This window comes from Coptis chinensis, chromosome 2 (assembly GCF_015680905.1).
Source record: "Coptis chinensis isolate HL-2020 chromosome 2, ASM1568090v1, whole genome shotgun sequence".
In the NCBI taxonomy this organism is placed as follows: Eukaryota; Viridiplantae; Streptophyta; class Magnoliopsida; order Ranunculales; family Ranunculaceae; genus Coptis; species Coptis chinensis.
This window is the reverse complement of record NC_141457.1, coordinates 104,775,991-104,803,514: the sequence shown is the minus strand read 5'-3', so window position 1 is coordinate 104,803,514 and position 27,524 is coordinate 104,775,991. Positions and strand designations below refer to the sequence as shown.

Genomic DNA, 27,524 nt, shown 5'->3' with positions numbered 1-27,524 from the left:
AGGTTTAGGTTGTGGAGGAGGTGAGATTTGAATGTGAGAGGCTAGGGTTTGAGAAGAGATATGGGTTGGTACGCTTTATTTCTTCTCGCGTGGAACAAGGAGGAGAACCACAGCTATCTCCCGCCAGGAGAGGCACAATAAAATTAAAATTTAGAAACGCACACACCCATTTCAAGTTCTTCAATCCTTAGCTTCTTTTTTTTTCACTTGGCGTACAACACCCCTTCTTTATATATAAACGCCGACCAAAAGTCCAAAACTCACCAGCGTTTTTCTTTCTGGTTTTGCCCTTTATAATCAACAATCTTTTAGAAACAATATTTATCACTAGCTTGTAGGCTCATACGCTCTTTTGAAAATATTTATATTTTTTTTAGAAAATTGGGACTACCATTTTAGTCGCTAACCCATTTTAATTTTCTAACAAATTGTTTTAATTAAGTTTTAAAAACCCATTTTTTTCAATTGGGAGAGAGATCATGTTTTAATAGGAGAATAATTCTCGTTTTAATTAGATATGCTAGATTTTCCCTTTTCAATATGGGAGGAATTCCCATTTTAATAAGAGAATGATCCCAGCTTTAATTAGTAGTGCTAGAATTTGTTTTAATAGGAGAGGAATTCCCGTTGTAAAAAAAAATTCTTATTTTTCAAATAGGAGAGAAATTCCCGTTTTAATAATTCCATTTTCAATAGGGGAGGAATTCCCATTTTAATAGGAGAATGATCCTGCTTTAATTAGTAGTGCTAGAATTTGTTTTAATAGGAGAGGAATTCCCGTTATAATAGGAGATGAATTCCCGTTGTAAAAAAAAATTTCTCATTTTTCAAATAGGAGAGAAATTCCCGTTTTAATAAGAGATGACGTGGAATTTTAATAGAGCTCGAAAAATACCAATTGTGAGAGCTTTAATATTAAGACTAGCTTGTAGGCCCGTGCATACGCACCGGCTCTTTTGAAAACATTTAGATTTTTTTAGAAAATTGGGACTACCGTTTTAGTCCCTAACCCATTTTAATTTTCTAATAAATTGTTTTAAATGAAGTTTTAATTAAATTTAAAAAATTGGTTTTTTCAATTGGGAGAGAGGTCCTGTTTTAATAGGAGACTAATTCCTATTTTAATTAAATATGCTAGATTTTCTCTTTTTAATAAGGGAGGAATTCCCATTTTAATAGGAGAATGATTCCCGCTTTAATTAGAAGTGTTATAATTTGTTTTAATTTTAGAGAAATTCCCGTTGTAAAAAAAAAAAAAAAAAAAGATTCTTATTTTTTAAATAGGAGAGAAATTCCCGTTTTAATAGGAGATGATATAGAGCTCAAAAAATACCCCTTGTGGGAGCTTTAATATTAAGACAAGGATTTAGACCTGGCCATATGGCCAGAATCATTTTTAAAATTCACATCCCTTAAATTTTTGTGAGGAATTCAATGATTGATAATTATTAGCATAAGTTTTTGGAGTTGATTTAGCAATGTTTTCTTATTGGAGTTGTATAAAATTTCCTTGTGAGATGTTGATTGACTTATTAGAGTTAGGGGTGCCAATGGGTCGGTTTTGGGTTAGATTTTAACGGTTTCGGTTTGGGTTTTACTATTTGCAGTTCTATCGGTTTTGGTTCTCAACGGTTTTAGTATGAGAATTATAGAACCCAACCCAAAACCATCAAAACCCATGGTTTTTTTTATCGGTTTCGGTTCTAATTCGGGTCTTTATTATTTATTATGATTTTTAAACAATTTCAATCATTTAAACACTAAAACTTGTTTTTATTTTTTTTTTTCTTTTTCTACATGATAATATTTTATGTATAATTAGTGATGTATCAATAATCATATTTACATCAATCTATGAACATATATCAATCATACACGTTAAAATATTTACCATTCAAACATATGTAATTTCAAGCTTTGATATAGAAATTAAAATAATCAAATATCTAACCCCAAAATTTTGATTTTTTTTTTTTACGTACATACACATATATTTGTTTCCTTGTATTAACTCGATCGTGTACATGTGCAATCACATATATTTGTTACCTTGATATATTTTACGTGTATACACATATATTTGTACACGCGTATTAACTAGCATTATATTTTAAATCGAACATGTGAGTACATGCGTCTTACAATTACATCTCATCACTAATTTTTAACATGAACACTACATATTGGTTTATAATATATGTGTGTACCACAATATATCAAGCATGTGTATCCTATTTAAATATACATGTGCATAACTTAATAAATATAAAATGTGGTTCTATCGGTTTCGGTTCTCAACGGTTTTAGTATGAGAATTATAGAAACCAACCCAAAACCATCAAAACCCACAGTTTTTTATCGGTTTCGGTTCTTATTCGGGTCTTTATTATTTATTATGATTATTAAACAATTTCAATCATTTAAACACTAAAACTTGTTTTTTTTTTCCTACATGATAATATTTTATGTATAATTAGTGATGTATCAACAATCATATTTACATCAATATATGAACATATATCAATCATACACGTTAAAACATTTACCACTCTGCATGTGATAATTTAAAGTTTTGATATAGAAATTAAAATAATCAAATATCTAACCCCAAAATTTTGATTTTTTTTTACGTGCATACACATATATTTGTTTCCTTGTATTAACTCGATCGTGTACACGTGCAATCACATATATTTGTTACCTTGATATATTTTACGTGCATACACATATATTTGTACACGTGTATTAACTCGCATTATATTTTAAATCGAACGTGCGAGTACATACGTCTTACAATTACATCTCATCACTAATTTTTAACATAAACACTACATATTAGTTTATAATAAGTGCGTGTACCACAATATATCAAGCATGTGTACTGTATCATATTTAAATATATACATGCATAAGTTAATAAATATAAAATATATTAGTTAGTTCAGAATATACACGTTGACATTATTATTAACATCTATGATACACTTGTTTAACGTATTGTTATAAAATATACATTTAACAACACACATTCACTATTATGTTATATATATTTAATAAACTTTTATACGTAAGAAACATATTTTATATTATAATGTATTAGTTTGATTATCTTAAATGTAATATAATACTAAATTTTATATATTGAAATCATACTAATCGGTTTCGATTTCGGTTCGGGTACCCATGTGTCACACCCCAAATTTCCAGACAATATTTAAAACAATTATATTTAATTATCTGGAAACCCGGGGTGAAACAAAACCCAAAACCCTATTATCAAACACAATATATACAAAACTGAAATCAAAAGAAAACTAAAATGAACAATCCTTAAATCACATTATTAAACTACAAAGAAACTCACCAACTCTATTACATTTGCCTCAAAACAAAACCGTACCCTTCATAAAATCTTAAACCAGAAGACTCCAAGAGCAACTCCAAATCACGTGTCCTTATCCACTGCACTCCACCATCTATGTTCCCAAGAACACACCTACGTTGCAAAACAAAGCAAACATGGGTCAGCAAATTGAATTTGCTAGTATGAGTAGACTAACAACAAAATATATATAATAATCTTTCAAATAAATAAATATAGCATTACCAACCATTTCAACTTGGAAGACAATATAGTTATGTTTTCCAAAACGGAACTATATTGTCTTCCAAGTTGAAATGGTCAAAACGGCGTGTAGTTTCTTCCCAAGTAAGATTTTACCCCCAATATACAAATTCCAAGAATATCATATAACAGTACTCATCATTCCCACTTTCCAAAATAACTCACAACATAAATACCACTTACTTCCATTTATTAAATGCACATATGATAACATAATTAAATATGAGTTTGGTATACCTTACATTTAAGCCAACACGTCGTCTTAGGGTAGGATATTTACGTCTCTGCAGAAAAGATTAATAGATCATACCCTCCTGCAAAACAAAGTTAGACATCACAATAAAATGATTTATCTCAGTCAGACATATTTCCATTCATAACCAAATCTCATTTAAGACATTTAAGTCTAATTGATATAACCTATTTCGTCCCACATATGGGGAATACTACTTATCATAATACCTATATCAAGGGTAGTCATTCATATGACATCATTACGTCATAAAGTTTCCAAGTGCATAACTATATATCTCAGACTATTACAAGTCATTAATGCTTTCATAATAACATATCATTTTACCGTCATTCCACAATCACAGAAAAGATCACAAGCATTCAATAATATTATTCCCAGTCACATTTTACATCCATAACCTCACACAAACCACCTCTATATTTCTTTGTAAGAAAGCATATACATCATAATACATAAATATTCATAGGCAATAACTCACTCATACGTAAAATCAATATTTCACTTTACTTATTAATTATCTTGTTGACTCATTTATAAACAGGCTCAACCCAACCTTTAGTTCCTACTCCACGATTTGCATTTCACACATTTGTCAAATCACACATACACGTGTGCCTCTCTCCCACCGAGTATCACTATATCACAGCCATCTCTGGGCTTTCCATACACATAATCACAGCCTCTTTGGCCATAAAATCTCAGGGCATTCATGGCACATTCAATGAATACCTTGGGTCATTCCCGCCACATTCAAGGAATACCCAAACCTACATTCCCGTACATTCAAGGAATACAACTAACCCGCAAGGCGAATATTTTAGTTCCTCTCTAGGGCAGTCCAAACTATTGGGTCATTCATGGCACATTCAATAAATACTCATCTATCACATGACATCACAAGTCATAATATCTCATTACCAAATCCTGAGGCGTGGAGAGTTCTAAAGATGTGGGCGACACATTAAAATATTATTATCACTTATAATTATACTAGCATTACTCATGTCAAAACAGACCACACATGCAGAGAGTCATTTTTTGCGCGTCAAGGCAAATCAAACACTTAAATATCATTGAATGTAAATAGACTTATAATCAAACAAATACAATTTACATAACCACACTCATGTACACAATATCGTAAACAAATAGTTCATTAGCCCAAATTCAAGTCCACACACACTAATGTCCAAAACAGATCCACATATACTAAAGTATATATTCATATATAACTTCTATCTCACACATATATATTTATGTAGTCTCAAAACAACAGTAATTTCTAACACAATCACATAGTTATCGCACAAACTAATATATATATTATAGATATAGTGGCTGCACTTTTGTTCAAAGCTGTCTATGTATCCAAATCTTTTAGGATTGGAATCAAGCCTTCGTAGTTCTTAACCAATTCTCCAAATATTTTAATAATCACGATAAAAGAAAATATATAGATATCTTTTCATTCCACACAAATATTTCCACAATAGTAAGAATATATCGAAAGTATAATAATCACTGACCATCTAATGCCATCATGTAACCACCCAACTATATCCATTTTAAACTTTAGCTAATTCTAACAACCTTGTTAATCCATGCCTTGATCAGACAATCCACCCTTGGATCTGCCTAAAATTTGTATATGTCATTTAACTGGATATCAAGAATCTATGTATTTAAATTTGAGGTCAATCCGATAATAGGTTGACCTCCATCTAAGCGAGAACAAAAGATTTGCGCCCATCAGTTTTCTGGTGTAGTTTCTACTACGACTAGTCCCACTAATGGAAGCCTCGACAGATATCAAGCCGTTAAGCCGTTGGATAAATCTAAAAATCTAATATGGAAGACTACAATGTGTCAGGAAACTATGGATTAAATTTCATACAAATCCGAGTACGAAAAGTTCACCATCTAAGCAGAAAAAAAAAATTGTGCCATTTCGCAGTTTTTCTGGTGTAGAAACACTACGACCTATCACGCTTATGCACGCCTCGACAGAAATCTAACCGTTGGATCTGTCTAAAGTTTTAATATGTCAGACTACAATGTCTTATAAAACTACAGATTAAATATGAAGTCAATCCAATAATAATTTGACCTCCATCTAGTGAGACACTTCTGACTTCACAGTGTAGTTTTTCAGGTCACCCTTTTTCAGTTCATCTTCTTCTCAAATATTCCTAGTTAATATAAGTAACCAAACCTTAACAAAATTTAAGAGGAGAAATCTATGTCTCAAGAATGCACCATCTAGGAAAGAGATTGTGATGTACTCTGCTTTAATATAGAGAGAGGTGATATAGATAGTTATAGAATTGTGGCTGGAAGGTCATTTCGTGTTGCACTAAGTTTTCTTTCTCGATTGAAAACGCGTATCATACGGATTACAGGCAATAGACGAAGGATTTTGAGGGTATCTTCTGCTCACTTCTCTTGCCTCCTCCCTCTGAAGATAATGAAACAAGGGTTATGCCTCTCTTCCTTTGTATACTTTCCTTCGTTATGCGAACCTTCCAAGACAAGACTTGATGCATTAACCCATCAACTTCCACAAACCTGTAATGATATATTAACAAGGCTCCTGTTTATAGGCAAAAGTAAATATATAACTCTCTCTAGCCAAAGGCCAAAACTTTGCTGGGTATACACCATAATCCATATTATGTAATCTTGCCATCATAGGTTTTAGAGTCAGTAACTCCACACTTGACCAACGGCCGTGATTAATATTGAATTAAAATATCTTGTTTAGCTACCTCAAATCTATAACGTCGGCTTTCTAACTGCAGCAACAACTTGGACATTAAGCAATCTTGATATAGCTTATGGAATTTTGCTGTTAAAGTTCTTTGCCAAGACACAACTGCAGTAGCTATGGGATGATATGCTTATTTGCATTCAAGATGGATTGCTTCTTTTCACGGGATTTCTGGTGTGAACAGGGGCTTTCATGCTGAATATAGGGGAGTAATGTCCTCATTAAGGAATATTGCACACGCGCGGAGCATAAGCGAACTCAGGACATCGACCTCCAAGACCGACCTATGAGCAGCTCCCTTTATGTAGGTGGTACATTTAAGCTCGTTCAAGAATATCTCAAGACGAATAAATGAATGGAGACAGAAAGCCACAAATAAAAACACCACCAGATGTAATCATCACCAAAATCTTACCTTTACATCCCATCACCGGGAAATATGGACTACCGCACCAACTCCCAATCAGCACACAACTCCTACTAAAACCAACCTAACACAGATTCATAATCTCCACCCTACATATGTACAAGAGAGTACACGTGTCTCAAGGATCAACACTCCCTTGGGCCTATAAATACCACCTACTTGAACTACGTGAGACCTGATTCTTCTCTCCCTTTAAAATTAAGAGAGGATACGTAGGTATCTCGCTCATTAGCGAACTCGGTCTCTCCAAAACCCAAACCCATCTTCCTTTCTTCCATTGTATGTAGAGGAAAACCAAAACCCACCTTTACATTGGCGCCGTCTGTGGTCTCGATTACTTGAGAAACCATTTTCACACAACTCAAACAAAAACTCAAACACTAAAAAACCAACGATTCCCTAAGCCCACGAAGCATGGCAAGCCTCGAAGCTCAAGTTCAAAACCTCGCCGACCAACTGGGATTAACAAACGAGAACATTTCCTTGCTCAGGCAAGAAAATGCTGCTTTACGAGCACAAGTAGATGCTTACCAACAACAACCAGTCGGTAATGTCGCTAAGAACGGCATCAACGAAGTTAATCAACAGATTAACAAATTATCGCAAAGGATCGGCCAGAGTGCAGTAAGAAAGGATGCGACCCAGATTGTTCAAAAAATGCTCAAGACATACCGCGCGTCTCCGTTTAGTGCCGAGGTCCTTAATAAACCCTCTCCTCAAGATTTTGTCTAGCCACGTTTCCCAATGTACGATGGCAGCACGTTCCTCGGTCAGCACGTGGCTCACTACATTCAAAGTCTGGCGCTCTACAATTCACCCGAGTTTGATCACCTTCACTGTCGATTATTTCCAGCCAGTCTCAAGGATGGCGCACTTAATTGGTTATTCTCACTTGAGTCTGATTCTATCAAAACCTTTGAAGCGACTTTCGACCGATTTGCCGGTCAATCAATACGTGCACAAGAGATGAAAGAAAGCGGATCTTGACTCACTGTTCCAGCTATCATTTAGGGAAGATGAAACCATTCGCCAATTCTTAGGACGGTTCAAGGCCGAACTGTTATGTATGGAAAGCGGCCTGAAAGAGTCTTTTGCCACACTGGCATTTTCTAACGCCTGTCGAGTGCGTAATACTGACCTCTCCAGATCATTGATGAAAGAACGCCCAAAAACGCTGTCCGAACTGTACGCTCGGGTAGACAAGTATATTAAATTGCAAGAAAGTTTGAAGCTCCATGGCTTAGCCGAGGACCAGGAGGTGGCAGCGATCTCTGATCACACCCCACGTGCCAAAAAGCGATCCAGGTCGCTTGCACCAAAGGCAGGTAACCGACCGGACAACAGCAAAGAGTTCGCTGTCTTGACACGCTCCCCCAGTTACATACTGGACAAGATCCAGCGAGCCTCATATTTCCGACCAGATGTGAGGCAACCAATAGATCGACCTGACAAGCCCCACTGCGCATTCCACAAAGCAAAATGCCACGAAACCAATGCATGCTGGGGGCTTAAGCACTATCTCCAGGACCTCGTGGAAGCTGGCCGTCATATAAAATAGTACACCAACATTCCTGACGGAGACTTGCGCCATAAACTTATGGCTCGCCGAGTACGCAATCGATCTCCACTTCGCCATAACCACCAAGAGGTTCAAGCTCGCCCTCAAAGCAGAGGATGTCCCAGAGACCGTTCTCACCACGAGCGAAGACAGCACTCGTCAAATCGCGACAATGCTAGAACCATTCATATGATTACTTTCCCAGATGATTCTGTAACCTCCTCCAGAGAGAAAAGACGTCGTGTCGGCGCTCTTCAAGAAGTGTATCATTTCACTTCACAGGCAGCACATGCCCCGCGAAGCTCAGGTCGCAACACAGGAGATATCATTTTCACAGAGGCCGACCTCAACAAGGTCTGCCTCCCTCACAACGACGCACTTGTCGTCCATGTCAAGATTAGCGACTGGACAGTCAAGCGTGTCCTGATCGACCCTGGGAGTTCGTGCGACATTTTGTTCTACCACACCATTCAAGAGATGAGCTTACCCAAATCAGTCCTCATTGATCCGATTGCCCCCCTTTACGGGTTCAATGGCTTCAGGGCCGACCCCGTCGGTGACATCATACTCCCAGTATCGGTAGGGTCCAAAGATGACAAAGTCAGCTTCAATACACGCTTCAGCGTTCTAGACATCAAGTCGTCCTACAACGCCATACTAGGACGGCGTTGGATCCATAAAATGCAAGCTGTACCATCAACACTGCATCAAGTTCTCCGTTTTCCAGGCCCTAGAGGAATGATGGAGCTTCGTAGCAATCAGCTCGAAGCGTATCATTGTAATCAAATCCTATCAGCAAGTAAGACCGCCAGTGTACCAATCCACACAAAGCACAAGCCTACCAGTTATACAATGGTGAACGACTTAGTTGCCAGAGTCAAAGTCCAAACTGCACCTTGAACGCTGGGGCTCCAAAGAAGAAGACTTTCTCCTCGCGTTCGGACTCGGGAATCGCTCCAGTAGTCGTTACTTCATCAGCCAAGACCTCAAACGTCAATCCAGTATCCGTTATTCCATCGATCAAAGCCCCAGAGATCGCATCAGATGTTGTCGTGTCACCATTTACGACCCCGGCGGTCGCACCATCAAGTATCATGCAACCAGCCCCGGTTCCAAAGATCACGCCTACCCCTGTTGTTATGACCACAGAGGCCACCCCAGCCCCTGTTGTCGTCGCCACAGAAGTCGCTCCAACCTCAGCTGTCAATCACACCGTCTCTCAGAGCGATAAAACATTCCCAGAGATTGAATCGCCAAAAGACACATCACCATCAGACGCAGCCACCCCAGCTGCAGAAAAAGAGCGTGTGAATTTAGGAACAGAAGACGACCCCAAGTTCGTTTATGTAGGGGCTAATCTTGACCCCACAGTCAAGGCCCAGCTTGTAAACTTCTTATCCATGAATAAAGATGTTTTTGCTTGGTCGTATGTAGATGTGCCCGGAATAGATCCTAATGTAGCATGTCATAGATTAAATGTAAATCCCAATGCTAGACCAGTTCGCCAACGGCCTCGCCGACTATCCCTGCGATTTCAGAAAGCCATCAACGACGAAGTCGACAAACTCAAGCAAGTCGGTTTCATCAGAAAAGTAGACTATCCATACTGGATCGCCAACATTGTCGCGGTCCCCAAAAAGAATGGAACACTTCGCCTATGCGTCGATTTCACGAACGTAAATCAAGAAACACCAAAAGATAGTTTTCCCCTACCTCGCATTGACCGACTTGTCGACCAAACCTGTGGTCATGAACTTCTCTCCTTCATGGACGCGTACAGCGGATACAACCAAATCCCACTCGCCGAGGAGGATCAAGAGAAAATCTCGTTCATTACAGAGCAATGAATTTATTGCTACAACGACCTCCCGTTCGGCCTTAAGAACGCTGGAGCAACGTATCAACGTCTGGTAACTGACATGTTCCAAGACATGTTAGGAGATACCATGGAGGTTTACATCGACGACATGGTCGTCAAAAGCAAGAAAGCAGGCGACCACCTCACTCACCTTGAGCAAGCGTTCTCCAGGTTATGCCGAACTCGAATGAAGCTGAACCCAGAGAAATGCCTCTTTGGAGTGTCCTCCGGAAAGTTTCTAGGATATCAGGTATCACAGCGAGGGATCGAAGCAAATCCAGACCAAATTCGAGCGTTCTTAGACATGCCCGATCCACAGACAAAGAAACATATACAGAAGTTGTCAATCATGGTCGCTGCACTCAACCGATTCATATCCAGGGCGTCAGACAAGTGCCGACCGTTCCTACAACTCCTCAAAAAAGGCGAGCAGTTCTCATGGAATGATCAATGTCACCAAGCATTTGCCACTCTCAAAGAGTACCTCACCACGCCTCGGTCTTAGCCAAACCAATGACGGAGAAACGGGGGCTCTATCCGGCAATATCGGACTTCGCCATATTTCGGTTCTCTTCAAAGAGGAGAACAACTAAGAAAAACCGATCTACTTTACAAGTAAGATGCTCATGCCGGTGAAAAGAATTATTCTTTCATTGAAAGAGCCGCACTTGCTTTGTTGTATTCGCAAGAAAATTCAGCCGTATTTTCAAGCATATCCGATCAAAGTACTTTTACCGACCTCCCCTTGAAGAAAATCTTCCACAAAGAAAAACAAGACAACTCGTCAGATGGCGATTATAGGCCGAAGAGCTCGGCGAACACCACATGGAGTTCATACCTGGAACTTCTCAGAAAGGTCAAGTCGAAAGCAGATTTCCTAGCAGATTTCCACGTCGATGACCCAAATTGGGAACCGTAGCGAGCTTGCGCACCACAAAGGCGTATCAAATTAGTCTGGTCTCTCTTTGTAGATGGCTCTAGCAACCCTGGCGGGAATGGCATCGGGGTCGTCTTGGTGTCACCTGATGGAACTATGGTAGAGAAGTCGGTTAGAATTGACTTCGCAACTTCCAACAACGAGGCGGATTACGAAGCATTGATCATGGGACTTTCAGATGGTATTTCATTTCGGTGTAAAGGAACTCCAAGTCTTTAGTGACTCGCAACTGGTCGTTCGCCAGGTTGCAAAAGAGTACACTACCCATGAAGGTAACCTTTCCAAATATCTTCAAGTCGATCATCATTTACTGCCTTCTTTTAAGAAAGCTACCATACATCATTTTTTGCGTGACGAGAACCGTCACGCAGACAGTTTAGCTTACTTAGCCACTCAAACACCGAACTGCGTCCCAAGACAACTACTCAATGAAGTAGTCGACCGACCTGCATACCAAGTCGAGCACGCCCTAGCAATAAGCGATCTATTCCTTCTCTCTGGCGAATAGTTGAGTCAAACATGGATCCAGCCCATCATAGACTACATCCAGCATGGCACGCTCCCTGTATAGCGTACCAAGGCCAGGCAAATCCCATATCAGGCACGTAGTTATTGCTTACTTCATAACAAGTTATTCAGGAAATCTGCTGGTGGACCACACTTGCGGTGCATTACTCCAGAACAGGATTAATTGATTTTTGCGAAATCCACGAAGGAGAATGTGGAAATCATGCCGGAGGTCGCTCTTTAGCCCACAAAGCAATTTCCAAAGGATACTTTTGGCCCCGTATGCAGATCGAAGCCAAAGCATACGTCCTCAAATGTATAAAATGCCAAACATTTGGCCACAACATCATCCAACCCGCTCGCGAGCTGATCAGTATAGCGAGCCAATGGCCATTTCATATGTGGGGCATGGACATCATGGGACCATTCATCCCACAGAAAAGCACTGGTTTCCACTTCGTCTTAGCTGCAACCGACTATTTCACTAAGTGGGTCGAAGTCATTCCTTTAGCGCATGTCAAAGAATCACATGTCAGAAACTTCATCTGGACTCACATCATCACCATATTTGGTTTGCCACATGCACTAGTGATGGACAATGGCTCCCAATTCAAAGGCAGAATAGTTAAAGAATTTTAGCCAAGTGGAAGATCGTTCATGCATTTTCTACTCCACAATCGCCTGCGAGTAATGGTCAGCGAAGCCCAAAGAACAAGGCAATCTTAGGAAATTTGAAGAAAAAAATTGAAAAGAACAAGAGCCAATGGCCAAATCAGTTGGAGAACATTTTGTGGGCTCATCGCACCACAAACCGGTCCAAAGATGCATTTAATCTCCATTCTCCTTATGTTATGGGCACGAAGCCGTAATCCCCACCGAATCGATCAAATACTACGACTCGGTCGAGCTCATAGAGACGGGACACAATGACTCCATTCTAGCACGAGGTCGACTTGTTAGAAGAATGGCATGACTTAGCCGCCATCAGAGTCGATCTTATCAACAAACTCTGAAGAACTCCTACAATAAACGAGTGCATCCTAGATCTTTTCAACATGGCGATCTAGTGCTAAAAAAGACACAAGACGACTCCAAATTAGCACCTACATTGGGAAGGCCCATACATCGTGGAACGCGTTGTAGGCAATGGAGCATCTTGGATAAAACCCAAGAGGGAAATTGTTGCCCTCGCCCTTGGAATACTTATATCTTTGAAAAATTTTATCAAGAAAACCACCGATGTTGTATATTCCGTTTTTATTTATTATAAACTCAAGGTTAAATTTCTTATGTTGCCTATTACAATCTACTCCATTTACTTGCATCGAAAAGTCATACAATTAGCACTTAAGAATCCACCGATTATACTTACATGGTCCAACGCCTCCGCCATACCATGGCCATAAAGCGAGCACGCGCTCTCCGTGAGAGCAGACTCTTTTGGAGCTTCAGTGCTCCACGACCTCCAAGTCTTGTTAAGTCGAGGACTTATATTTCTAGGATCGACTAAACGAAAGCATGCTCTCCGTGGAGCGGATAAAATTCTCCGGAGCTTCACGTGCTCCATGACCTCTCCAAGTCTTGTAAAGTCGAGGACCTATATTTCTAGGATCAACCAAACGAGCACGCTCTCCATGAGCAGACAGCTCTCTGGAGCTTACAGGCTCCACAGCCTCTCCAAGTCTTGTTAAGTCAAGGACCTATATGTCTAGGATCGACCAAACGAGAATTTCTTCGTGGCGGAGCGACTCTAGAGCTATTGAGCTCCACAACCTCTCTCGAACCTCACTTTCGCCGAGAACCTATACTTCTAGGGTCAACCATACGAGAACGCTCTCCGTGAGCATTACGCTTCTATAAGCCAACACGCTCTGCCTGAGCAAAACACTCTCTCGAGTATTAATTCTAGACTCAGATCATCTAGAATGCTCCTAGCGTTTCTTCTCTTATAACATAATGACCACGAAAGAAAGCGATGATCCTAGGCAAACCATTTCTTTAATCTAAGTATCAAGCTCTTAAGTTATTTCAAGCCGCATGAATAATAAGCAGGATGCTAACTACAAGCAATTAAGCAGAAATATGTATTCCAAACCCAATCAGTAGCAATACTCGGCCAACGCCAGAACAACTAGATCCACCGATTTGCTGGTCTACCCAGGAAATCTAGATCGGTGTTTATTACAAATTTAACAAGACATCGAACTGCCACTTCCGTGGAAACCAGTTCTCTGTACCAAAGTGACGAACTGCTCAGGCAAGCCTGAAGATACTTTATTGTTAACTCTCATATAAGAGAGGAGAAGGAAAGAACATTCACGATATTTTTTTTCCATAGCTGAAATAGACAAGGATAGATTGTACCATCAAACATCAGTCAAGACATGCTTATCTTTCGGGGCCGCACTAGTAGAAGTAGTGTGCCGAGCAGATCTCAAAGATCACACGATACTTCGCCCTGCTTCATACCCTCGGTCGCTTAAGGTGAGGTGATACTTCTCATCCAGTGCGGCATATTCGGCACAGGCCATGGTATACGCCTTCTGCGCTTTGCGCGCTACCCCTTGACATTGTTTGGCTATGCAGTCACCTTAGCTAACTCACCCTCTAGATCAGTCATAGCCGTAACCAACGCAGCGTTCTCGTCAGCAGTATTATGATACTTATTTGTCATCACCTCTAGCTTCCTCTTGTCAGCTCCCCACGCAGCTCGCATACATCCCAGCTCGATGTGCGGGTTAACATCAGTCTCAACGTTTTGCACAGCATCTTTCAGTTTATCATACCCTGCAAGAAACTGCGAGTACAGAGTTAAAGATCAAAGTTGCCCTGGAAACAGACACAACAACTTAGCGCATAACGAGCTTACCAAACAAGCGGCCATGTCCATCGTCCCCAACAGCGTCTCCATATTTTCATCTTTCACTTCCGCCTTGTCACCATCCAACATGATCCCCTTCAGAAGGCTGGTCGCTATGGGTGTCGAGTGGAAGCTGCAGTAAGAGCGTTTCACCGTGCGCTTCTTCCCCGTCTTCCCCAGGTAGTAGAATTCGCTCCCCACATCCCCGAATCGCGGGGACGAATTCTCACCAATGACTTGGTGACCTTGCCTCAGTCGCTACGCTCCGCAGCATGACGATCGGTGTCGCCTACCCGCTGTGGCAACCTAAATACAGTCCCACCAGCCGGACGACCAGATCTCCTAGGTCGCTTGTTGCCTTTGGCCCCTACAGAAATAGCCTTCCTCTTACCACGAGCACCGTGCACATGAGGGTCGAACTCCATTTCCTCCATTACCAGAGGCGAAGTCTCTCTCAAACTCCCTTCTCCTCTCACATAGTTGCGGCACCTTACCATAATCAAACCTACGAACAGAGATAATACCGCATGAGTTAAAGAACTATCCACCAACTCCTTCTCAAAAAGATACATCCAAAAATGGAAACAAACGTACCTGTAGAAGCACCGACGAAGATAGTGCACATCGTTAAAGCAAAGAGGAGCTAAGACAAGAAGACAAGCAAATACCTTTGGTATTCTATGAGCAGTTTTACTTATTATGTAACGTCTTTTTCCTAAGCACATCATAATTACCTTGAGACGCCAAAGCGCCGGGCCATCCGCCGCCATCATTACGCCTTGAATCGCTCATTTTTCCTACACGTGTCACACACGCGTGAGGAAATATCGCCATTCTTGACAATGAACGTAACATCATACGCCCTACTCTATATGCGGTCACGATTGATCTAGTAACCTCATTACGGGCTTACACCTAAAACTAAAGACAATTTAACGACAAGACGCTCATTCAAGCCTACAGGTTACTTGAAGGTCAGTTATCACCGCAGTACATCCGGCATGCATAGTTATAGCAGTATCACCATTCATACATTCAATCAAGCAAACGACACACACACAATCGAGAATCGAGCAACAAGCATAGCATATAAGCAAAAAAAACGACCTGTTCGGACATGCCCCAACCACAGTTCGTTCCTTAGCCAAGTTGCTGAGCCTACTCAGGAAATCCAACCCGGCTAACCAATACTCATCATCACATGGTTACCCCAAACCAAGTACGGGATACCAGATCATTCAAAGTGGTAGCACATAAAAGCAAGAAAAGTTTAACTGCCCGTGTTACCCTGTGAAACCGGCTTTTATCAGATCACAACTTACAAGCATAAAGATTAGCAAAACAAAGTTACAACTCGCCATCTCCAAAGTAACAACTAGTTTCTCCAAGACCATAAGTGACTTCGTCAATTTCAAAGCATCCCTCCCTTCAACCACAACGGACACTCCATCCAAATCCAAACTCATAAGCACATTAGGACGCAGCAATTTTCAAATTTCAGGTACCAACCGCCACCGCAATTCCACCATGAAGAAGCGAGAACACTACCGACATCTCCCTGTACCTGTTCTAGTGCGGTACAAGACATCCCATGTACATGCTCCTCTTTCAAAGCTTTATAGTCCGCTTCAAAATTTCAACAAAGTCAAAGATCCGTGTCGCCATAAACCTTCGTAGCGTCTTGAGCAACCTTCTTGCAGTGTACGGCATACTCGTTCAACCTACCAATTTCCACAGTCGCTGTAATGACGTTCTCTTCAGCACCCTGTAGTTTTAGCCTCAGATCTTCTGCCTCGGTATCCTTCAACATCTTTGCCAGACTCAGAGCTTGGTGTGCTTTCTTCAGGTCCTCAAGCTCCTCACATTCCATCTTAGCGGCATCTTGAACGTTCTTCAGCTCGTCTAACAGCTTCACCACAGTTTCTCTATCTGCCTCCACGAACTGAGCAATCTCTTTCAACTTCTGAAACCCACTCACAAGCTACAATTGCACACATATGTTAATAACCAGGTCACAGTATCGTACATAAGCGAACAGATACATCAAAGGGGGACAAATCCACGTACCAGACATTGCGCGATTTCCATCCGCTTTAGGTTATCAGCCAGCCCTCTGTCATCCAGCTCCTTACGGTTGCCATCCAGAGCTATCTGTTCTAGCAGACAAGCCGATACCTTACTCGACTGAAGCTACAACAATCGGGCCTCCGCGGTTCGTTGAACCCCATTGTTGTCTAAATACACAAACTGTGACTCTAAGTCATCCGCAACCATAGCTGACTTTCCACTAGCTTTGCGGGGACCTTTCGCCTTCACCAGTGGACTAGGTTCTCGTACCACAGGAAACGGACTAGACCCCGCCCCAAAGCTGGCCAAGTCCAAGACTCCGCCTCGTCGCGACCCGACTCGGGCGAAAGCAACAGTAGCACCGTACCGACCACCACCGTAACCGCCAAGACGGAGCTTTCACCAAGAGCATGCCACGCAACTTTGGCAACTCGGGCAGCATCTTGTTTAGAGGCGTCATTTCTTCTCTTCTCCGACCTGCTCCTTACACGAGGATTGAAGACCACCATCTCCAGCTCTAGAGGGGCATCAATCGACCCCCCTTCAGGTCGGGAGCTCGACCCACCAGCCCCTGAAGCACCACCTCCAAATGGTCGTCTCAGGCCACCACGAGCCCGATTCCTATCTTCCTGCGTTACCAAGTCACTCGCGCGCATCTCCATCACACCTCTCCTAGTCTGACCTCGAGCTCGGTCCTTTTGAGCCTTTCTTTTTTCCCGGATCTTAGGCCCACCCTTTTCCACAAAGAAATGAGCAAGTTCGGGCAACTTCGCTTGTTTTTGTGCTCGAGTCAGCCGCTGCGAACCTCTCTTTCTCCCCACGATCAGTTCGCATTTTCACAGAAAAATCTACAAACAAAGCAAAGACACGAGTCAGTTAGAATCACAGGAAATCACCGAGTAAAGCGACAAAAGCAAGACACTCCCACCCACCGAAAATGTTACAAATCCTAGTTTGCAACCTATATCCGCTAGCACAGTAGTTGCCAACTAGCAGCAGCGGCCTCTTTGTCCAAGCCTCATTGCTTACACCGTCAATCACAGCAGAACGTGTCGTCATGGTTTGTAAACTAAAGTTAAAATTACCAGATCGCCTCACAACAAAATGCTCAATTATGTCGGATACCCCTATGCAGTATTCGTCACTCGCATTCAACAAGTCGAACACCCTAAACAAATGCTGTGTTACCAACAACCGACAGGGAGACTTCCAACAATGAGCCAAGAAGTCACAAACCGCCTTCGAGAACGGTATTTGCATATACGCCTCACCGGTGGCCTTCACAGATGATTACCCCACCATTCGAGGGTCGTACTCCTCACTACATTACATTTTCACTCAACCGTGGTTCAGATATCTCCGTGATCGGGAACGTTGATCCCATAAGTTGCCCTCGCCGAACGAAGCTCGCAAAGACGATGATCCACCGCCCTAAGGGCAAACCCACTTGACGCATTTAACCCTCCTCGACCGACGTGATCGGGCCACAAAGACCTTCCAACCCAGATCGTGTATTACCCTCGTCTACCTTAACTTCCTCATCCCCCCCAACCTGAATGCCAAGACTCACCGATTCTTCCTTATCATCCTCATACTCACCACAACTTAATGAGACCTCCCGAACCTCTTCAGATCGAGTATCGTCAGAATAAGACATTGTGACGTCTCCTTCTTATCAACTACCCAAGCTTAAACCCTACAGCCTAATACCGACCTACCTACTCAACAAATCACACTTGAACAAGAGGAAAGCAAATTGAAAATGAAAAGGCAGCAGCAGCAGAAGCACTCACCTGAGAAACCCTAGCTTGCATTTTTGCTGGAGAAGGAAACTGGAGATACTTTTTCGAGTGTCCCAAATTTGATTTTGTGCAACCGCCCGTTCAGTTACCAAGAAGTTATGATTACAGCCTATGCCCTAGCCCGCACACATGTTCCAAGGACCTGTCTTTTCAAAGTTTCGAATAACGCGGCGACACGTTTCTTTACCAACTATTACGATTCTGTCACGCGCCAATCACGTGCCAACTTCCCTTTCCCGCCAAATCATCATGCCACACGATTCAAGCTTTACGGCATCTCAGTCAGATCATTCACCATAGCTCGCTCATGCTCCACCACACGTTTTCTCTCGCCAGATCGTTTCCATGGACATAAACAATCACCGGTAGGGCCGGGTAGGGGAGTAATATCCTCATTAAGGAATATTGCACACGCAGCGGAGCATAAGCTTAACTCGTGACATCGACCTCCAAGACCCGACTGCGGAGCTCCCTTCATGTAGGTGGTACGCTTTAAGCTCGTTCAAGAATATCTCAAGATTTAATAAATGATCGGAGATTTAGCGCCGGATAAAACACCACCAAATGTAATCATCACCAAAATCTTACCTTTACATCCCATCACCGGGAAATATGGACTACCGCACCAACTCCCAATCAGCATACAACTCCTACTAAAACCAACCTAACACACATTCATAATTTCCACCCTACATATGTACAAGAGAGTACACGTGTCTCAAGGATCAACACTCCCTTGGGCCTATAAATACCACCTACTTGAACTACGTGAGACCTGATTCTTCTCTCACCTTAAAATTAAAAGAGGATACGTAGGCAGCTCGCTCATTAGTGAACTCGGTCTCTCCAAAACCCAAACCCATCTTCCTTTCTTCCATTATATGTAAAGGAAAACCAAAACCCACCTTTACACTGAATTCGGAAACTATTTGATGCAAAGTTACGGCCTTAAGTGAGCTGCAACAAAACTTGTGATGTTTCATGCATTGAAGTTTTTGCCTTATCCAGCAGCGGCAGTAACGCAATCTAAGTACAATAGAGTGACTTGTATGCTGTTTTGTTGTTTTTGGAATGGTGCAGTTGCTCTGTATAGACGTCCACGGTCCATCAATCAGATATCATTCTCTTCAATGTCTTATCTTTGTAAAGACTACTAGATCAGGTTTTAATCAGCACAAAAAAATACAGCCTAGTTGGTAAGAAACACAGAAACTAGTGCAGAAGGGAAACTGAACAATTAGACTTAATATCAAAGAGCAGAGTGAACATGTAAAAGAGGCAAGCAGTAAGCAGTGTAAATTACCTAAATTCACAGCCATTGTCCCTATCTTGTGCTACACCAAACAACTTCGTATCAACCGGGTGTTGCACACAACTAACCTGCTTTATAAGCTATACCTTAGAAAAGGTAACAAAATAACTGAGTAAGTATAAATACAAAAGGTGATCGGAACACTTACTAACTAATTTTTAAGCAAACAAGCCATGCTGGAACGGAATAAGGGATAGGGTAACCATACATAATTCCAAAATCATTGAAGAGATATGTTCTCCTTGTGTTGATTTGATGCGTAAAGGCCTTGCCGTGTCTTAAACACACCAAAAGAATGAAACTCGTGATTGTGTGGATGAAAAACCATTGGAAAAAACAAATCCGAAGATCTAAGTACATGTGGGAACACTCTTTCACCCACATATTAATTTCAATACTATAGTTCAATGACCAGTCAATTCCGCCAACAAGCATCCACACATGGAAATAAGTCTGATTAACAAAGTGATCCAGCTGATTCACCAATGAATCCCCACCGTTTACCATTGGTACACGGGCAATTTTAGTTCTAGGAAATTTAGACCGTCTTCCTCCAAATCATAAATGAATAAATACTCTTGGTTCATGAAGTAGACACATCCATTTAGCAAAGTTCTATACTCCCGCCTACAAGATTCATTAAAATTATGAGAAATGACAGTCTCTTTCCATTTTCCAATCTGTGAAGAATATGTTTCCATGCTAAGTGATTGTTGTCGCACTTAATGAAAGAAACAACATTAAAGTTGATTTTCAAACCATTATTGGTCTCTAAATATTCATCCTTCCGATACAAAAGAGTCTCTTTAAATCCTGTAATGCTATACCGGACCCATTTATTTGACCTACTATTTGATCTTATTTATGTGTCAAAAATCTTAATCATTGATTTATATAGAGATATGTGTCACATAGCTAGTAAATTTGTGAACGGCAAAAATTTGGTACGGAAATTATTTGGTAAAAATTCAAAAATTTGGATTCTAATTCATTTAAAAATTCGGCCCAAAAAAACAAAAAAAAATGCCAAACATATACATTATAAGTTTAGAAGGTAATATTTTGCAAAATTGTAGTGTGTTTTTTTCATTTAAAAAATACAAACCTTATTATTCCGCAATTATGAGCCTAGATCATAGAATTCGAGTATTAATCCTTAGGTCTGAAACGTTCACCTTATTATTCGTATTATACGGAAAAACATATAAAACGTATATAAAATGGGTATAAAACGGAGTATTACTAGTTATGACGTGTCCGTGTATATTACAATGCAAAACCAACATTATCCAAATAGTGTGAGTCGCAATAATAGGTCTAAAAAGTAGGTCCATGTAGCACTACTCGTTTAAATCCATGCTCGCGATATGGTTTGGGTAGAGACACCCATTCCTTGGTTATAGGATTGCAAATGATACAACGATAACTGCTTGGGCGATAAACATATTTGTTTTGATGCAAAGTATAAAGCCATTGTAAGAAGCCACTAGGTTAATAGGGGGTTGGAAAAATCTTAAATTAGTATCTACTATATGTGTATGGTTGGAATTAGGGGTGTGCATAAAACCGGCCAAACCGACAAAACCGACCGAATCGAACCGGTTGGTTTCGGATCGGTTATGATTATGAATCAGTTCAGTTTGGTTAAGCATATTTAAAAATTGATAGGGTCAGTTCGGTCATCAGTTTAGTCTCAAACCCAATCCGAAGGCCGATTTCGATATATATATATATATATATATATATATATATATATATATATATATATATATATATATATATATATATATATATATATATGGGGTGGCTACCTTGACAGCTCCAATTGACAATTTTATCTTGATGACTCTTCACGTCCGTTTGATCACAACCCATCCAACGCCCAAGAACTATTCCTTATCAAACAAAGAATTCAGGTGGGTATAATGGTCATTTTGATTTTCTATTCATAAAAACAAAAACCAACAAAACACTCTGAGACTTCTTCTTCCTCTCTCTTCCTCACTCTCTCTCTGAGAGAAACCCACCCGGTTTCTTCTTCACAAAAGATCACCCGACTATTCAATTGGAGCCCATTATCTTTCTTTTTCACAAAAATCACTATACTATTTTTTTGGAATTAGCCATCTCTCAGAAACCAAGGTAAGTTAATCTTATTTTATCGTTCTTTTGGTTTTTCCGATTTGTAAGAAGCTAATATTCTTTGCTTTGATATTGTCCTTTTGAACTTAAGTGCTTTCTTTTCGAATTAGAATTCTTAGTTGTTTGTTCTCGAAGAATTGCTCTATAGCCCTCTTTTATACCATAATCGCTTTTTTGCTAATTAGAATAGGCGTTAAAATTGTCAATTTAATATATGGGAGTCATTAATATCTATTTTTCGTCATTTGATATTTTCTTTGTTTCTTTTTGCTAGAAATGGAAGAAAATGTTAGAGCTTTTGTTGGCACTTCTTCTTGTTGTCTTGATTCTCAAAGTAATGGCGTTAATAAATTAGTTGCTCCACACTTAGGTATGAAATTTAATAGTGTTGATGAAGCAAAGACTTACTACTGAGAGTTTGGTAAACGGGGAGGGATTTGAGATTCGTGGTTAGGACTACGGATAAAAAACAAACGGGTGTGGAATTGCCTTCTAGTTGTCTATTGGTTTGCTCACGAGGGGGTCCATAACAAGAAAGAAGAAATTGAAGGTGTAGCTTCGAGAAGTACTTCGACTATTAGATGTGGTTGCCAAGCTAGAATGCGAGTTACAAAAAGAAAACTTGAAGATATATATGATGTGAGTTTGGCTGAAAATCGCCATAGCCATGGTTTCGTCACTCCATCAAAGAGACAATATATGAAAGGTAACAAAAATATGCCTGAAGCTGCAAAGAGTTTGACAGAGGTTTTTCATGACAACGGTATACCTGTAGGGAAAGTGGCAGACGTTTTCCATGGGGATGAGATTGGGTTTCGGAGAAAGCATTGTTGGAACCACCATTATGGTTTGACGAGAAAAATGCCTAAAGATAATGATGCAACAGCCGTGCTTCACTATTTTAGGCAGAAGAGTGCTGAAAATCCTCAGTTCTACTATGCCGTTCAATTAGATACAAAAGGTGTAGTAGTAAATTTCTTTTGGGTTGATGGAAGGTCTCGTGTCCAATATGAGTACTTTGGGGATGTCGTATCTTTTGATACAACATATAGAACTAATGTTTACGGTATGCCGTTTGCCCCTTTTACTGGAGTCAACCACCACATGCAGTCCATTCAGTTTGGTTGTGCCCTGCTACTTGATGAGACAGAAGAGACATTTGTGTGGTTGTTTCAGACATGGCTTGCAGCTATGGGTGGTCGTCCACCAACTTCAATACTTACTGACCAAGATTTAGCGATGACTGCAGCAGTTAGAAGAGTTTTCCCTACTATTCGACATCGATTTTGTCTTTGGCACATTATGCAGAAATTTTCAGAGAAGTTGTCATTTGTCTACCATAGGCTCGATGCTTTGTGTTCAGAGCTTACATATATTATTTGGAAGTCATATAGGATTGTTGATTTTGAAAGCGTGTGGTCTGCACTCTTGTTGAAGTATAACTTGACTGAAAATACTTGGTTGATGAAATATATAAAACCGTGACGTCTTGGGTTCCGGCTTATCACAATGACATTTTTTTTTGGTATGCATACGATCGGGCTGAAGTGAATCAATGAATTCTCATTATGATCAATTAGTTAGTTCGACGACTACACTTATGGAATTTGTCCATGGTAATGAGAGGTCTTTGGAATCGATAGCCGAGGGAATGAAAGGGAATCGATTACCGTCAAGAACATACTTCTCGCATTGTGGCTAAGGATGCTTTCCTCCTCAAGCATGCAGGTAAAGTTTATACCATTAGTGCTTTCAATAAATTCAAGAAACATTTAGAAAAGGCTAAGATGAAGTATAGAATTGTTGGAGAAGAGATAGACATACATGGAACAGAATTTATACGGTGAAGACAAGAGACATTAAGCAAACTTCAATTTGGAAAGTGACTTTTAATAGAGGAACTTTGGAGGGTGATTTGTGAATGTAAGAATTTTCAGTTCAAGGATTACTTTGTGCTCACATTTTAAAGCTTTTTCAGCGTTATGACATCGAAGAGATTCCAGATCATTTTATTTTGAAACGGTGGATTAAAAGGCAAACACATACGAGCGGTGTTTGATGGTGGACTAGTGGCGGTCATGAAGACCATGAGCCATTAAGAGTTGCCCATTGTATCAAGGTTGCTACTCAATTGGCTTATGATGCATCAACTAGTGTTGAAACATATGCATATTTTATTGAGAGAAGATAAGTGAAATGTCTATTGGAGTTTCGAGCTCAAGGAAACTATCAACAAAACGGATGCAATGAATAATGAAGCACCTCGGTTGAAGAGCCTATAGTTGATACCTCACGGGTAATTTATTTAGTTTGTTTTTTTTATCTTTGCAATGATAAAAATCCTATTTGATTTTAACTCTTAAATCTTCTTTTCAGCTCTTGGTTTTAAATCCCAACATTTCTCAAACGAAGGGGGAGGAAGAAGAAAAACGGAGAGAATGAAAGGCCCCTGGGAGGAAGCCTTAGAGAATCCGGGAAGAATGTGTAAATCTTGTAATAAGATTGCTAAGCACGACTCAGAAATTGTCCGAGAAAAATTAAAAACAAGAGTGTGGAATGACATGCTTGTTGAGTGTGGAAGGACCGTTGGTTATGTTCTTACTTGTCTTGTTTTTTGGGTGTTTTTTTTTAATTGTAAGAATTATAAAACTATCCAATTTTTTGGGAGCTTACACCAATAATTTCGGTTTTTTTTTTATGTCGGATAATTGATACTAGAAAAATGGTATTTTATGAACCCGATGAAGAAATCGCAAAATCAACAATGAACACTTAATGTTCATACTCTTGTTGGACTATGAACATTCAGTGTTCATACTCCTAGTGGACTATGAACATTGAATGTTCATACTCTTGTTAGACTATGAACATTCAGTGTTCATAGTTGATACAATACAGTTTGCCAATGATGTCAATGAAGTTGGCATATGATGTGTATGTCAATGAAGTTGACATACATCAATGAACTGGAAAAGCGGGTAACAAAAGTCGGAAAAGACATGGACGGTCCATATTTGATTGGAAATGTCAAAATAAGTAACTCCACGGCTTTTGTTGTGGGCACCACCCTCTCGGTCCCTAAATCCATCATTTAGGCCTTCAAAATCATTTAGGCCTTCAAAAATCCATCATTCTTCAAAAACAAAGAATGTTCATAGCTCATGACTATGAACATTGATTGTTCATAAGACAAGTATGGACTATGAACAATCAATGTTCATAGTCATGAAAGCAATGAACAATTTATGTTCATAGTCATGAGCAATGAACATTCTTTGTTCATATCACAATTGGACTATGAACAATGATTGTTCATAGTCATGAGCTATAAACATTCTTTGTTCATATCATTCAAAAAATGAGTTGGTGCAATATTGTCAGCATGCGCCTATTTCCCAAGCACTATAAGAGGGCGGGCGCCTATTTGGGTTTTACTTTTCAGTTGTTATTTTCGGTGAGTATGGGCTTTGTGACTATGAACATTGATTGTTCATAGTCATGAGCTATGAACATTCTTTGTTCATAGTCCACAAATTGTTCATAGTCCACAAAGAACTGTTTCTATACCCATCTACTATATTAGGAAGAGAGAAGGCTATTGTTGTCAATTTGGAAACGGATAAGGTGTATTATTATCTGGCGATGAGGTTTTATTGTTGAATTCACTTGATAGTTATGTGTTAAGGTATGTGGTGGAGTTGCAGAGGAGATTGACTAGTCTTTGGTGTTGGGGAAGTTTGGCAATCGATGGCGTAATGATGTTATCGGAAAAGAACTAGAGGGAGTTTTGATAATGTGTTTGGGAATTAAATCAGTCCCCCCGGATTATTTGCCTTTTGAGTTTAGAGCTCTTGAGGTTGCACTTGAGGGTGCTTGTACATTTCTTGATGCTCAGGTGAGTTATATATAATTTTGTAATGCATGTTCCCAAAAAAGTAATTCAAAGAAGGAAACATCAATTCTTGTTTCTCTACTACATATGCTAGGAAACTGAGCAACTTAGTGGAATAATTCTCTGGTGTAGCAGAGATTATATGACCTGAATGCCGTCATATATTCCAAAATGTATAAAACAAATGCTAAATATAGCACAAAGTTTAGCGGAACGAAACTTCTAAGCAATGCTCTAATTCTCCAAACATACAATAATATGAATATTAGTTAAACGCCTAAAAGTGCTTCATTTAATATTCCCTTGAAAGTTTATGTTGTTCTTAGAGATACAACGTTCATCGTTTTCTTATTTAATTATTGCTATACTGGGTAGATTATTTACTAGGTCTTATCTGTTTTTTTTTTGGAAAGGAGAATTTTATTAAATGTATCAAAGATACAAAAATGTCAGCCAAACAGGCACACGCACGTACGTACGGCATTAATCATCATTAGTTAGATTTTAGTTTTGTGGATGATATCCAACAAACAAGAAACCACTCCACCCATCAATGAATAAAAGGAGGTTGTTATATATTAAACAAGAATAATTTGTCTTTTTTTTTTAGAGTTATCAAATTTTAATGGGGAACTGCTTGACATTGGAACAACATATGCTTCCCCAAAATCCATCAGGTACTACTCTTTTCTTTTAATTTAACTTTGCATTCTCAATATTCAATTTCAATTACCATTTTTGGGTGTTATAAACTTGTGTTTTGAGAATGCGGAATAATTACCAACCCGCCCCAATCATTGGAATCACTTTTGGATTTGATCCACTATAGTATCATCTGAGTTTAACTTTCTGGTATAACTGTAGTTCAATTTACTTGTCTTTCGTAGATGTCACTTTATTTTTAATCATGATTTTGCTCATGTATAACCCCGTTCAGCAAATTAAATTGAAAAGGGCTGCTTGATGGCGATACTCCTCTTCATCAGCTTTTGAGAAGCAACATTCTTCGTGCAGAACTAACTATTTTATTAAGTTCTTATGATTTCCCTAGCTCTCAGAAAAATCTCAGCTTGTGCCTTTGACAATCTCGAGGTACAACAAGAGTATGAACACTTAATGTTAATATTTCTTGTTGACTATTTAACATTCGGTGTTCATACTCTAGTGGACTATGAACATTGAATGTTCAAATGCTTGTTAGACTATGAACATTCGGTGTTCATAGTTGATCAATCTGATTTGCCAATGATGTCAATGAAGTTGGCATATGATGTGTATGTCAATGAAGTTGACATACGCCAATGAACCGGAAAAGCGGGTAACAAAGTCGGAAAAGACATGGACGCGTGCTCCATATTTGATTGGAAATGTCAAAATAAGCATAACCCACAGCTTTTTTGTTGTGGGCACCACCTCTCGGTCCCTAAATTCATCATTTAGGCCTTCAAAATCATGTTTTGCCGTTTTAGAAAAGTTTTGTTTTTGCTATATCTTTTGATAGGAGATTCCGTTTT

At 39.8% G+C, this 27,524-nt stretch overlaps 1 long non-coding RNA gene and 1 pseudogene across 2 annotated transcripts; one reads left to right on the top strand and one right to left on the bottom strand.

The window, feature by feature from the left end:
• Positions 1-3,169: 3,169 nt before the first annotated feature.
• On the bottom strand, positions 3,170-20,344 carry LOC147520010 (uncharacterized). 2 transcript variants are annotated; one of them, XR_015214347.1, is made up of 4 exons: positions 20,125-20,344; positions 19,968-20,044; positions 3,863-3,939; positions 3,170-3,496 (listed from the first exon to the last, which is right to left on the bottom strand). It is a non-coding gene; the product is annotated as an uncharacterized LOC147520010 (long non-coding RNA). The 2 variants fall into 2 exon arrangements; XR_015214346.1 differs by having other exon boundaries at positions 3,868-3,939.
• Positions 20,345-22,835: 2,491 nt separating this feature from the next.
• LOC147520009 (protein FAR1-RELATED SEQUENCE 5 pseudogene) lies at positions 22,836-23,603 on the top strand (annotated as a pseudogene).
• Positions 23,604-27,524: the final 3,921 nt, after the last annotated feature.